Here is a 14981-nt window from a genome sequence, read left to right as displayed (position 1 = left end):
TACCTTGATAAAGTTTTGAAGAAGTTCAAAATGGATCAGTCAAAGAAAGGGTTCTTGCCTGTGTTACAAGGTGTGAAGTTGAGTCAGACTCAATGCCCGACCACTACAGAAGATAGAGAGAAAATGAAAATCATTCCCTATGCCTCAGCCAAAGGTTCTATCATGTATGCAATGATGTGTACCAGACCTGGTGTGTGCCTTGATATAAGTTTAGCAGGGAGGTACCAAAGTAATCCAGGAGTGGATCACTGGATAGCGGTCAAGAACATCCTAAAATACCAAAAAAGGACTAAGGATAAGTTTCTTTTTTATGGAGGTGACAAAAAGCTTGTCGTAAATGGTTACGTCGATGCAAGTTTTGACCATGATCTGGATGACTCTAAGTCGCAAAATGGATACGTATTTATATTGAATGGTGGAGCTGTCAGTTGGTGCAGTTCCAAGCAGAGCGTCGTGGCGGGATCTACGTGGGAAGCGGAGTACATAGCTGCTTTGGAAGCATCAAATGAAGGAGTCTGGAAGAAGGAGTTCATATCCGATCTAGGTGTAATACCTAGTGCATCGGGTCGAATGAAAATCTTTTGTGACAATACTGGAGCAATTGCCTTAGCGAAGGATTCCAGATTTCACAAGAGAACCAAACACATTAAGAGACGCTTTAACTCCATCTGCCATCTAGTCAAGGAGGGAGATAGAGAGATTTGCAAAATACATATGGATCTGAATGTTGCAGACCCGTTGACTAAGCCTCTTTCATGAGCAAAACATGATCAACAGCAAGACTCCATGGGTGTTAGAATCATTACTATGTAATCTAGATTCTTGACTCTAGTGCAAGTGCGAGACTAGAGGAAATATGCCCTAGAGGCAATAATAAAGTTATTATTTATAATTTCTTATATCATGATAAATGTTTATTATTCATGCTAGAATTGTATTAACCGGAAACTTAGTACATGTGTGAATGCATAGACAAAACTAAGTGTTCCTAGTATGGCTCTACTTGACTAGGTGATTAATCAAATATGGTTAAGATTCCTGACCATAGACATGTGTTGTCATTTGATGAACGGGAGCACATCATTAGAGAATGATGTGATGGACAAGAACCATTCGGTAGCTTAGCATAATGATCGTTAAGTTTTATTGCTATTGCTTTCTTCATAACTTATACACATTCCTCTGACTATGAGATTATGCAACTCCCGAATACAGGAGGAACATCTTGTGTGCTATCAAACATCACAACAGAACTAGGTGATTATAAAGATGCTCTACAGGTGTCTCTGAAAGTGTTTGCTGGGTTGGCATAGATCAAGATTAGGATTTGTCACTCCGAGTATCGGAGAGGTATCTCTAGCCCTCTCGGCAATGCACATCACTATAAGCCTTGAAAGCAATATGACTAATGAGTTAGTTACGGGATGATGCATTACGGAACGAGTAAAGAGACTTGTCGGTAACAAGATTGAACTAGGGATGATGATACCGACGATCGAATCTCGGGCAAGTAACATACTGGTGACAAAGGGAATAACATATGTTGTTATTGCGGTTGACCGATAAAGATCGTCGTAGAATATGTAGGAACCAATATGAGCATCCTGGTTTCGCTATTCACTACTGCAGGATGCTGCTAACGCGACACAACGATCAGAGACCCTTCGAGAAACTGTGTGCGATGCCATAATCGCAAACGGTGTTGTATGAAAACCATCAAAAATGTGTAAAACGTTTGCGATGACGGATGCATCAAACACGGTTCAGGTTTTAGTTGTGTGTGCGATGAAGGGCATAAGGTTCAGTTCAATGAACGGTTTGCGATGAGGACGAACAAAAGAAATGGCCATCCAGATGGAGGCGTGTGCGATACACATCATATGGTTCACTCGAATGAACAGTTTGTGATTAGGCAACACAAAAGAAACGGTCAGCCAGATCAAAGGTGTGTGCGATATACGGCATGCGGTTCACTCGGATGAACTGTTTGCATTGAGACATGAGAAGAGAAACGGTTCAACTCCACAAGATGTGTGTGATACGCGACAAACAGGTCTGTAATCAGAAATGTGTCTGAAGACCGATAAGAACACAGATGGTTGCTGCTAATAAGACGTGTGTGTTGTGCGATGGGATTGCATACAGAACAGCAACATACACACACACACACACACACTTATAAGGACATGCTTGCATAACCGAATTAAACATCCACTTACATAGGTGGCTACTACAACCATGGCATTTGCACACACCAAAGTAAACGGTTACATGCATAATTACATGAGTGGCTACTGCACACATGACATTTCCACACACACCCATAAAGTAAACTATATATTACATGCATGATTAACTAGCATAAATGATCATCTGATCATCATCTACTTCTTGTGACGCCTGCTCTTCTTGTGGCTCGATCCGGGCTTGTCGATTTGGGTAACGAGGCACTTCCTCATGTCAATGATCTGCCTGTGCATCTCGTAGCATGTGTACACGCTCTTGGCCGTGAACCTGAGGTGAGGTTCATCCAGTTGCCGCATCCAGGCCTTGTGCCGGGATACGGGACTTGTTCTTTGGGCATCCTACTTCATCTTTTCATAGTAGGGGTCGATGATGGCCGAGGCGAGTTCGACCAGGGAATCCTGCTTCGTGCTGCCCTAGACCCTATAGTGGTAACGGATTTCGACAAGGTTCTTGCCGGGCAAGCCCATAACACTGAGCGCTTTTACATCGTCTTTGGTATCCACCGTGGCAAACTTGTAGTCGGTGCTGTTGACAAACCTGTTGAAATGGTCGCAAGGCTCTGTGGCCATGCAGTAGTGGTAGATGAGGACATGACATTGCACACACAACTAGGCGACGACAACCTTCTGATCTATGCCGGGACGACCGGTGGTGTACTGGAGGTCGATGTCGACCACCTTGTACTTGTCTCCAGCAAGCAACTGCTCAACGCTATTGATGTAGTCGTCCACCACGGCCGGGTCGATGGTGTACACCACCGAGAGATCCATCTCCCTCGCGTGGGTCTCCACTCTATGCTCGCCGAACTCCATCGCCGGACATCCCCTCTCTATGTGTCGTCGTGGGTGTGCTTGTTGTGTTGTGGGGCATGATCGAAAGGTTGAAGAGACTAATTTTATAATGGCCGCGGGAATTAAAGGGGAAGACGGATGGCCAGGAGTATCAGCAGGCCCTGATGGCACGTAACTCCATCGTGCCGCACGTAACTACATCGTGCCGCACGTAACTACATCGTGTGGCAACGCGCGCGGCGCAACCGCATGCATATGGGGCCCCTGACGTGATCGTGCGCATGCCCAACTGCTGGCAAAGCGCGCATGGAGGGACGCAAGCAGAGCACTCCATGGTCGCCTCAAGGAAAAGTTGTCCACAAGCCGAGCGCGCCGACGGACGCGAGTAGAGCGCGCCGTGGCGCCTAACGGCAAGCACCACGCACTACGGCGCCTAACGGTGAGCAGAGTTTGCCGAGGGACGCGAGGAGAGGACGGCATAGTGATACGTGGCAAATAAGACGAATTGTGTGAGTGATGTCGGAGACATCAAGCACGAATCATATTAGAGTTGCATGTGCGATACGTGGAAGATAGTTGATCCATCAGAGCTGTCTATGATGGAATAAGCCGTGTGTGTTGTGGGCAAACACTTGCTGGTGTATAACCTTAAATTTAACCAAAAAAGTGTTAATGCATGTTACAAAAATTCTATAGCTGGAAACTATGTTCAAATACGACTCCATGGATATAATCTATGGCGACATGCATTCGTATTTTATTAGTTAATAAATCCTACTTATAAACCAGGACGGGGTATAGTAGGTAATTAAATCACAAACATTTTTTATTAACTGTATGTGTATGTCTCCTCTCGTGCTCCTCACGCACGTCTAGTCACCCTGCTGCCACATACGGCTTAAAGCGTAACCTTGTGCAGCACGCTGGGGCGTTCTTTTGGCCAAACGGTGGCGCCAATGAATCGTCGATGAGCCCGTTCCCATGCAACCTCGCAGGTTCCCGCGCACGCTTCTTGCCCGACTCGGTGAAATCCCGCCAAATCCCAATGCTTACCAGCTTGCTATAAAAACCCTCACGGCCGGCGAGTCCTGCATCACATTTTCCCCTCCCTCCCTGTAGCTTATCTCGTCTGCTTCTTCCGCAATCGCCAATGGAACCGGTCCATCGTCATCGCTCGGCCACTACGCCATCATCAGAGGACAGCTCCAACTGGGAGGCTACATCGCGGTGTAGTGTAGTGCGCATGGCGTCCTTTTTGGGTGTGCGCGGAACACCCACCACACGCTCCACCGCCACTGCCCGTCGGCAGCTGTTGCCGGCCGCCGTTGCTGCCACACCACCGTCAAAAGCCAGGGCCATCTCCCTCTCCTCCGCCGCGGCTCGAAGGCGGGAGGTGGCCGTCATGGCCACCACCCCACTGTCGGCCACCATGGTCATCACCCGCTCCGCCACCGCGACCCGAAGGCGGGAGGTGGCCATCGTGGCCGCCACCCCATCGTCGGCTGCCGTGGCCGCCAGCCCACCGTCGACCGCCGGGATCATCACCCGCTCCGCCACTGCCACCCAATGGAGGGGGACGGATGTGGAGTCCCACACGTGCGTCAGCGACCTTGCGCGCTACATCGAGTTCGTCTGGGAAGAGGAGGAGCACCTCATCAAGCACGCAAAGAGCCTTAGCGCAGCCATGGCCGCAGCACATGCCGACGCACAGGCGAGGAATCAGGAGATCTACGAGCAATCCGGCCGCTATGAGAGGGATCCTCTAGAGCGGCAGTGGGCGTTTGAGCTGGCGAGCGTTGCTAAACGTGCAGCAACGGCAGGCACCGTATTGCATTTGTCCAGCTCGTCGGTAGGCTCCTCCTCCTCCTCTGCCTCTTACTGAGCGTGCTCGGCAGAGGAGAGGCTCCCGGAAGTAGCACAAAGCCCCTCCGTGGTATTAGCAATATTTAGGGGCTATTTTGTTCAGTTCATCTGACTATAGATGTGTGGTCAAACTATACAAGGTACTTAAAATTAGCTAGTATATATAGTTGAACTAGCTATTTCAGTATGTGGTTGGCAACAATTGCAGAGAAGTTTGGTCGGTTCAGCTATCGAGTTGAACCGTTTGTATAAATTAAGAACGACTGCTTAATGTATGAATGAAATCTATGCTTAATTACTGAATTTTAGTTGCAAAAATTACATAGTTCTAATGATTTCTAGCTGCATATTTTGAAAAATCACAGTGTTACAAGGATTGACAAATGGCAATGTTACTAGATCAATAAATGTAAATCTTTCCAGTTTGACAAATGGCAACATACCCAATATGACAGATGCAAACCTTACCAATTTTTTGTATGTGGTTGCACACAGGTCATCCAGATCGTTGAAGGGATGCACAAATCCTGCGCTGCTCTCACTTTGCATACGGGTGTTCTATCTAAATCGTTCGCGATCAAGAGCTGCAGAAATCCTGCTCAGCACATTTTCTCTTGGCTTCCTGGGGAAGCTGTCAGTTTTGCATACGGGTGTTCTAACTAAAACGTCCGCGATGAGTGTTTTATATTTAAAAAGCAAATTAAACTGCGGCTTGGGTGCCATTAATGGAGAGGACGCGAGCAAGGCGGGCGGCCATGGAAATCAAAGGGCTCGCTTGCCAGTGAGCCTGTGCAGCGTACAGTTCGCATGCTTCCCGATGAGCCTGCACACTCGAGGACAGCTTGCACGACTCCCGGTCAGCCTACGCACCAGACAGCGGTCGCACGACTCCCGTTCAGTCAAGGTCAAGCAGCTGTCCTCACGGCACCTCCTAAAGCCATTAAAACCAAGACACGTGGCGTCACATGAATGGTTAATAGAATTTTGAATTTACTAGAATTTAAAAACCAGGCATCTCAATGTTTTGCGGGCAATCAACGGTGCCCCGATGTTTGAAATTCATTTCCAATTTGTTAGCAATAAGAGGAAATGGATATCGTTTCGTCCCCAAAGGAGAGTTGTATATGATGCAACAAGAAGGTTTTGTATATGACGCAACAAGAAGGTTTTGTCAATCCTAAAGGTGCTAACAAAGTGGGCAAGCTCCAGCGATCTATCTATGGACTGGTGCAAGCATCTCAGAGTTGGAATATATGCTTTGATGACTTCATCAAAGCATATAGTTTCATATAGACTTGCGGTGAAGCCTGTACAAGAAAGTGAGTGGGAGCACCACAACCTTTCTGATAAGTATATGTGAAAGACATATTGTTGATCAGAAATGATGTAGAATTTTCTGGAAAGCATAAAGGAATGTTTGAAAGGAGTTTTTCAAAGAAAGACCTCAGTGAAGCTACTTACATAGTGGGCATCAATATCTATAAAGATAAATCAAGATGCTTGATAAATTTTTTCAATGAGTAGATACCTTCACAAGTTTTTGAAGTAGTTCAAAATGGAATAGTCAAATAAGGAGTTCTTGCCTGTGTTGCTAGGTGTGAAGTTGAGTAAAGACTCAAAACCTGACCACGGTAGAAAATAGAAAGAGAATGAAAAGTCATTCCCTATGCCTCTGTCATAGGTTCTATAAAGTATGCTATGTTGTGTACCAGACCTATTGTGTACCTCACCATGAGTTTGGCAAGAGGGTACAATAGTGATCCAGGAGTGGATCACTGAATAGCGGTCAAAATTATCCTTAGTGGAATAAGGAAATGTTTCTCGGTTATGGAGGTGACAAAGAGTTCGTCGTAAAGAGTTACGTCGATGCAAGCTTTGACACCGATCTGGATGACTCTAAGTCTCAATCTAGATACATATTGAAAGTGGGAACGATTAGCTAGAGTAGCTCCGTGCATATCACTGTAGACATTGAAAATTTGCAAAAATACATACGGCTTTGAATGTGGCAGACCCGTTGACTAAACTTATCTCACAAGCAAAACATGATCACACCTTAGTACTCTATGGGTATTTGAAAGTGCGTTATATCGACTAGAGGAGGGGTGAATAGGCGATTTTTAAGAAAGTCTTCAAAATGTGGAAGTTATGAAGACAAACGATAGAAATAAACCTATTACCCTACAGTGGAAGGTAGACTACACTAGGCAAGCCATAGTCAAGTATTCAATAGTGAAAGCACAATGACTAATAGCAGCAATGTAGTAAGGATCAGATAGGAAGATATTGTGAAGCCACACAGAACATGCAGTCACTCAGTGAAGACAAAAGATAGTGTGAACATACAATGACTTCACAAGGAGTAACAGTAAGCAAAGGGAAGGGAAGATGGAACCAGTGACTCGCTAAAGACAATGATTTGTTGGACCAGTTCCAGTTGTTGTGACAACTGTACGTCTGGTTAGGGCGGCTAGGTATTTAAACCTTAGGACACACAGTCCCGGACACCCAGTCATGAACACGCAGCTCAGGACACCCAGTCCTCACCGTATTCCCCTTGAGCTAAGGTCACACAGACCTCGCCCAATCACTCTGGTAAGTCTTCAAGGTAGACTCCCAAACCTTCACAGACTTCGTTCACCGGCAATCCACAATGTCTCTTGGATGCTCAGAACGCGACGCCTAACCGGCTGGAGGATGCACAGTCCTCAAGTGTAATAAGTCTTCAGATCACACAGACAAGAAGACTTAAGTGATGCCTAATTCTCTTTAGCTCTAGGTGGTTAGGGCTTTATCCTCTCAAGGAATTCTCTCTCAAAGGCTTCGAGGTGGGTTGCTCTCAAACGACAAAAGCCGTACTCTCAATCTGAGCAGCCAACCGTTTATGGTTGTAGGGGGTGGGCTATTTATAGCCACTTGGCAACCCGACCTGATTTGTCCAAAATGACCCTGGGTCACTAAGGAACTGACACGTGTTCCAACGGTCAGATTTCAAACTCACATGACAACTTTACTTGGGCTGCAAGCAAAGCTGACTTGTCCGACTCTGGACAAGATTCGCTCTCATAGTCTTCACTCGAAGACATAGGTTTTGGTTAGGCATCACTACAGTCATTCTGACTGGTTCTCTTGGACCCCACTTAACAGTACGGTGGTTCCTATGAGTCAACACAAAAGAAAGAGAACTACGAAAGATATAAGTCTTCGAGCTCCATAGGCTTCATGTGGTGTCTTCTCTTGTCATAGTCTTCAATGTGAATATCTTCATATACCACCTTTGACTTCAATGTCTTCATACATTTTTAGGGGTCATCTCTGGTAGGAAAACCGAATCAATGAGGGACTTCTACCTGTGTTATCCTGCAATTCTCACAAACACATTAGTCCCTCAACTAGGTTTGTCGTCAATACTCCAAAACCAACTAGGGGTGGCACTAGATGCACTTACAATCTCCCCCTTTTTGGTGATTGATGACAAACTAGTTGAAGTTTTCAACGGGGAATATAATCTGTGAACTTGTAAAGGGTAAGGAATTGTCTTCATAAGTTGCAAGGACTCCCCCTGACGATGTGCATATAAGTAATTTGCTTTTGGAATGCAAATGCACCTGGCAGGTTGTACTTGTGGAGATCCACTTCAACTTATGATGAAAGTCCACTATGCATGTGAAGGTATATGAAGATAATGACATGCATAATGGAAAATGGACATCTGCAGAATGATCTAAGTGCGGAATTTATCGTCGCACATGCGGAATTTATCATCGCAAAACAAGTTGGTAGATAAGTAGCAGACGACCATCGAGTTTAAGTGTTACAACTCAAAGAACCAAATGTAGCAAAACGAGAGTTGTAATCACGAAGCAAAATATAAACCACCCGCCCATATGGACCCACTTGAAGACTATCAACCTCATATGCTTCTCCCCCTTTTGTCAGTAAGGACCAAAAAGGTTTGAAGACATAGAGCATCTACTTGTTCCCATGAGGAGTAGGTGAAGTAGCAGGGTCGTTGGTGGTGTTTGGCGGTGCTGAAGAGCTTGGAGCAGAGTCGAAGCGTGCTGAGGAGGTGGCGGTGAGCATCGTCTTCATCCTTGATAACTCTGGCAGTCACAGTTGCAGCAGAGGAAGAGAACTCAGAGTCTTCAAGGGATGGAGTTCGTAGTAGCACAGCCCTTTGAGGAGGCGTGGAGTCAAACTTGAAACGCTCAGTGAAGCCATCCTCTTGAAGATCATCTTCAGAACACATCAGCGTTAGACCTTTCCATGTGCGGCAAGAGGTTTCATGGGAAACAAAGGCATTCTTGGTGGCAAGATTGCGAACGCGATTAACATCCACCAAGAGGCTTTTCATCTGATGCTTCAGCCAGTCATGATGCCTATCCTGTTTCTGATGAAGAGCCACAAGAAGCTCTTGGTTGTTGAGAACACGAGTGCGCTTCTTAGGTCGTGGAGCAGTTGTACTATCAGTGGCTTCAGTGGAAGCAGGATGTGGTGCACATGTAGTGCCAGCCAAAGGATACACACGAGTGACTGCTTCAACTCCTTCAATGTTCTGAGAGAAACTCTGATGCTCTGCATTTTGAAGACTTAGAGGTTCTTTGGCAGGCTCAGGATAGATGGCTTCAATAGACATATCCACATCAGGAAGAAAAATCCGATGATAGCGAGCAGATGGCTGATATGAGATAGCGGAGTGAAGTTTGATCAGCCGCATTACCCATGGGGCGTAGAACTTCAAGCCAAACAGATCAGAGCCTGGTGCAGCAAGTTGGCGAATGAAGAAGTCCTATGCATTGAAGCATTTTCCATGAAGAATGTAGAAGACCAAGGTCTTCATTGCACCCTCAAGCTTGGCATGTGGAGAGTGCCTTTGATGGGCCAGAGAGTTCGCCTGGTGATGTGATAAATGGTTCTTGGCAGATACTCAAGGTCTTCAAAAAAGAACTCCGTGGGATAAGCAGCATCTTGGGGCAATGGCTTCATCATGCTGAGCATCTGACTCATATCAGGTTCAGGCTTCTGAAAGATGCTCTCAATAGCTTCACTATGAAGCTAACAGCCATGCTCGTAGAGATCGCCAAGAGTGGGCAAACCAGTGAGCTCAATGATGTCAAAGGCATTGGCTTTGTGATGAACGTTTCCTGTCATCCACTCCAGGACCCAAGTCTTCGGATCTCTGCTATATCCGCGGATGTGAAGTGTGGCATAGAATTGGAGCAGCAACTCTTCATTCCAATGCTCTTGGTCAGTAACGAACGGCAGCAGTCCAACTTCCTTGAAGCAATCCAGAGCTTCTTCCAGACAGGGCAGACCAGCTATAGCTTCAATGTCAAGGCGCTTGTGTGGGAAGATGCGACCTTGGTTGTAAAGAATACATGAGTAATAGCTTCGCTGCGGATAGCTCCAGAACCAATCAGATGATATCCTTTCCCTTGAGTAGGGGTTCCTGGAGCTATTGAAGAATGTGTTGTCTGCTCTGAAGCCATTGATATTGAAGGAGCCAGGTGCTGATGCAGGACCTGGGAACCTTCGCAATCTTGGGATTGGCTTCTGTACCTGAGGCCGTGCTTAACATGATAGTCGAACTAGGGACCGGCAGCAGCCTCAGGAACAGAAGTGTTGAGATCAGTGGCTTCGCTGTCTTCTGATGCTTTTGTTGGGGAGGGCTCCACATTAGCTTCATTGGTGGTGGTGGCAGGCGCAAGATTTTCAATCACGTTCTCCTTGAGAACTACTTCTTGGTGGGACAGGGGAGTAGCAACTTGTGGGACTTCTTCTTCCGCGGCTGATGCAGCCGGATTGTCTTCAGCGGAGACTTGAGGCCTTGGACCTTTGCGAAGCCTGCACAACGTAGGCGACGCCTGTGGAGTTGGAGTTGGCTGGGCCTCAAGGTCTTCTTCCTCTTGTGGGCGATCCGCCCATGAAGCATTCTGTGCAATTAGCGTCTGTGGACGCCCAATGCTGATGAGTTCGATGTTCTCGAGCTGAGGAAGGACTGCACCATCTTCTACATGGTGATGTTGACCAATGTCTCCAGAAGCGATGGGATCAGCTGCTGGAAAGTCTTCAGCTTCATGAGCCTCTGTGGAAGCAGGCTCATGGATTGTCAGTTGACGTTCAGTGTCAGGATAAACCATAGAAATAGGTTCAACTATCAAAGGCTCTGTGGGAGCAGCCTGATCTTTCTTGGTCTTCCTCTTCTTCTTGGAGGGGGCAGTAGGAGAGGCTTCAGGATGTTTCCTCTTCCTGGCTTCAGCCTCAGCAGTCCTCGTCTTCTTGAGCTCTGAAGCGGTTGACCGGCTTTTTGGCTTCGAGCTAGTCAGTCTAGTTGGGAAGACAATGGGAACTGCTTCCTGCCTTGGTGCGTCGGGTTCAGCCGTAGCGGGCTTCTTCTTCTTCTTTGCGGCCATCCTGGGGTCGATGCCAGGACGCCCAAGGGCCTTGCGCTTCTCAGCCTCATTGTAGGCTTGCACACATCTATCAGCCAGAGCCTTCATGCGCTCACGCGAACCCTGAGCTTCTGCACGTTTCTTTACAAAGGCTTCCTTGAGCTCATGCATCATTGTCTTGAAGTTTTTCACTTCTTGCACGCTGAGCTTGGCCATATGCTTCTTGAACTGAGCCTTTTCATAGTCAATCTTTTGCTTCAGTTCAACAATGCGCTGGGCGACAGCTAGCTCTGAAGCAATGGCGCCTTGGAAGGCGACACTGAGGCCAATGGGTAGTTGCAGATCTTCAAAGCTGATGTTTGGCGTGTCAAACCACTCGTCAATGAAGTTGTGGATGATGGTTACATCAAAGAGAGGCAGATCATTGAAGATTTCTGCTTCTTCTTTGCTCTTAATGAGTTGCTCAAGAGCGTCATCTGCAAGATCTTCATCACTTGACAGATCGATGGCATCATTGCGCAGAATGGGAGCAGCTGTTAGCTCTTGGCCGGTGTGAGGCAGAGGCATCTTGACCTTCTGGGGCTTGGAGATGCGTGATAAGTCTTCGGACTGCACACTGTCTTCAGGAGGTGCAGTTGCCAGTGGCTTCGCTCGTGAGATTTTTGGTGAAGGGGCAGGCTTTGAAGCTTTAGGCTTCTTCTGCTTCTTTGTCTTCGGTGCTGCAGGCGCTTCATCTGATTCAGCGTCAGCTGCAGGCACATTCACTGCAATCCCTTGAACCAAGATGTGGGTGATGAGGCCTTCAAGGTTGTAGAAAGGACCGATGACATTGGGTTCTGCATCTCGTGTGCCATCAGCCCTTGGAGCTGAGGGACCAGGGTTGAAGTCTAGTCCCAATGTCTTCTTGTTTTGCTTCACTGATTTCTGGGAAAACTAGAAGTTCCGCTTGAACAGATTGTCGTCACGACACCATAGTAGTGACGATGGGTGTGCATCAGCAGGCTGTGGCCCACGGACCATGCAGGGATAGAAGCCTTATTCAATGGCTTCATCTCTGGACCTGGGTAGAAGATTCTTGTATAGGATGTCTCCCCACGGTCTCTTGATGGCATTTTTCTCAGCATATTCCTGGGTTACAAATCGGTATTTGAACCATTGTTCTGCCCAATATCTTCGAATCCATTAGATTTGGGTCTTGCGCTGATTGTAATCCTCTTCAGGATCTGTCTTGTACAGTTCTGAGAGGTCATCTAGCAGATCTCTAGATGTTTCTCCACGATGCTTTCTGCCACCCTCCCTTGCTGATTTCTCTGAAGCCATAAACTTTAAACTAAAAGGCTTCAACACGTTCAAAGGCTTCAAAGGTTTTCGCTTGCTGGACAAACAGGAACTGGCTTCGGGAGAATTTATGTGATGCTGTAAGAATTCTGCAAATGAATGCAGACTATGAGAACCAAAGGATTCTCCCACGGACATGTACCTGTGACAGCATTAAGGTGCGAGGGAAGGGGAAGAGGTCATATGCATTCTCACAAGATTTTGAAGATAAATCAGTTTAGAAGACATTGACCTCATCGTGCGAAGACATTCACTCATAGATAAGGAGTTGGTTCCAGATTTGTACGAATCCACAGATCAGTACAAGTGAGGAATCTAACTACTTTGTGAAGCATAAGTGAATATACTAGGCATGTTATGAGATGCAGTATGAGAGAGATCTAACTTGAGTGAATAGAAACTGCTTGTGGTAAAAGTGACAAAGCCATAGGATCAACGGTGCTGTAAAAAGGAAGTTTTCTTTACCACACTAAGAACTGCTAGACGGAGTGGAAGATGAGGCCGAGCAGTTCGATCTTCCGTGCCCTAACTTGGTGACGGAGGACACCTACGGCGACGGCGGAGAGGACGATGTCCGCGGTCGGCGTGAAGACGGCGTCGGAGAGGTTGCGGAAGTGAAGCGCTTCGTTGCCGGCATCGTCGAGGGCTAGCGGTGGCGCTAGGGTTCGTGCGAGAGTGGAAGAAGAGATAATGACCGCTGTGAAGTGTGTATTTATAGGTACAAGGGCGGCACTGCGTTATTACACAGGTGCCCCTGGCGATTCGCATCTAAGGAACACGTGGCCATTATGCGGAATTTTGGGGTTTGTTCCACGTCCCACGCACGCCTGGATTGTCGGGTGGTCGTTCCTACTTCTCTGGGTTTCATGTGGAGGAATGAGCATTGAAAACGGACTTAATGGTTATCTCTGTATCTTCTGCTGACAAGGACGCAGGGAAGACATTCGACAGTTTCAATAGAAAGCATATGATTTGGAGAGATAGAATTTGAGATAGAAAGCATAGAGAGGTTAGGGTCCGATCACATTCACTTAGTTCAAAAGATTCAACAAGAAGACATAGCTATAAGTGAATGCTGTAGAGGACAGAACACTAGTAGATATATATATATATATATATATATATATCTATATAATCAACATAGTGAAGATAATCATGAAGATATGTTGAGATTGAAGCCAAGCCAAATTTGAAGACATAGCAAGGTAACGCCATGAGTGAAACACTTCAAAATATAACATTTGGTGGTGGCGTTACCCACCGTATAGGAAGTATTAGACCCAGACACGGCGCACAATTATCGTGGCGCTCCGAAGTCAAATTCCACATTAATGTATTCACACTTAGAATGTATGTCTTCATTGATTGAAGATATACTTTACTTCGTGTGTTGCACATCTAAGTCATCAATATGCATAAGGGTTAGGATGTGTGCCTGATCACAGGACATTTGAGGATTCCAGGATATTTATCTCACACCGTAACTTGCAAAATCTCTTCTCATCCAAGGGCTTGGTGAAGATATCTGCCAATTGCTCTTCAGTGTTGACGTGTATGATATCAATATCTTCCTTCACAACATGATCTCTAAGAAAGTGATGACGAATTTCAATGTGCTTTGTCTTCGAGTGCTGAACTGGGTTGTGGGCAATCTTGATGGCGCTTTCGTTGTCGCAGTAAAGTGGCACTTGCTTCAGATGAATGCCATAGTCTTTGAGTGTTTGCTTCATCCACAGAAGCTGAGTGCAACAAGATCCAGCAACAATGTATTCAGATTCAGCAGTGGAGAGAGATACACAGTTCTGCTTCTTTGAAGACCAACATACAAGTGATCGTCCCAGAAAGTGACATGTGCCTGATGTAGACTTGCGATCAACTTTGTCACCAACATAATCAGCATCTGAGAATCCAACCAGATTAAACTCTGAGCCCTTTGGATACCATAATCCTAGAGTTGGGGTGTGTGCCAAATACCGAAGAATTCACTTCACAGCTAAGTGATGCGACTCCTTTGGTGCCGCTTGAAATCGAGCACACATGCAAACACTAAGCATAATATCTGGCCTAGATGCACATAGATAAAGTAAATAACCAATCATGGAGCGGTATACCTTTTGATCGAACTCTTTACCATTGTCGTCGGGACCCAGATGATGTTTGGCTGGCATTGGTGTCGTGAAGCCTTTGCAGTCTTGCATACCGAACTTCTTCAGGCAATCTTTGAGATACTTCTCTTGAGATATGAAGATGCCGTTGCGTTGTTGTCGTATTTGAAGACCGAGGAAGAACTTCAGCTCTCCCATCATAGACATCTGATATTGCTCTTGCATCATATATCCAAACTCTTCAC

Source organism: Triticum urartu, chromosome 5A, assembly GCF_056163025.1.
Source record: "Triticum urartu cultivar PI428250 chromosome 5A, HENAU_Tu73, whole genome shotgun sequence".
Lineage (NCBI taxonomy): Eukaryota > Viridiplantae > Streptophyta > Magnoliopsida > Poales > Poaceae > Triticum > Triticum urartu.
Note: the sequence above shows the minus strand (reverse complement) of the source record.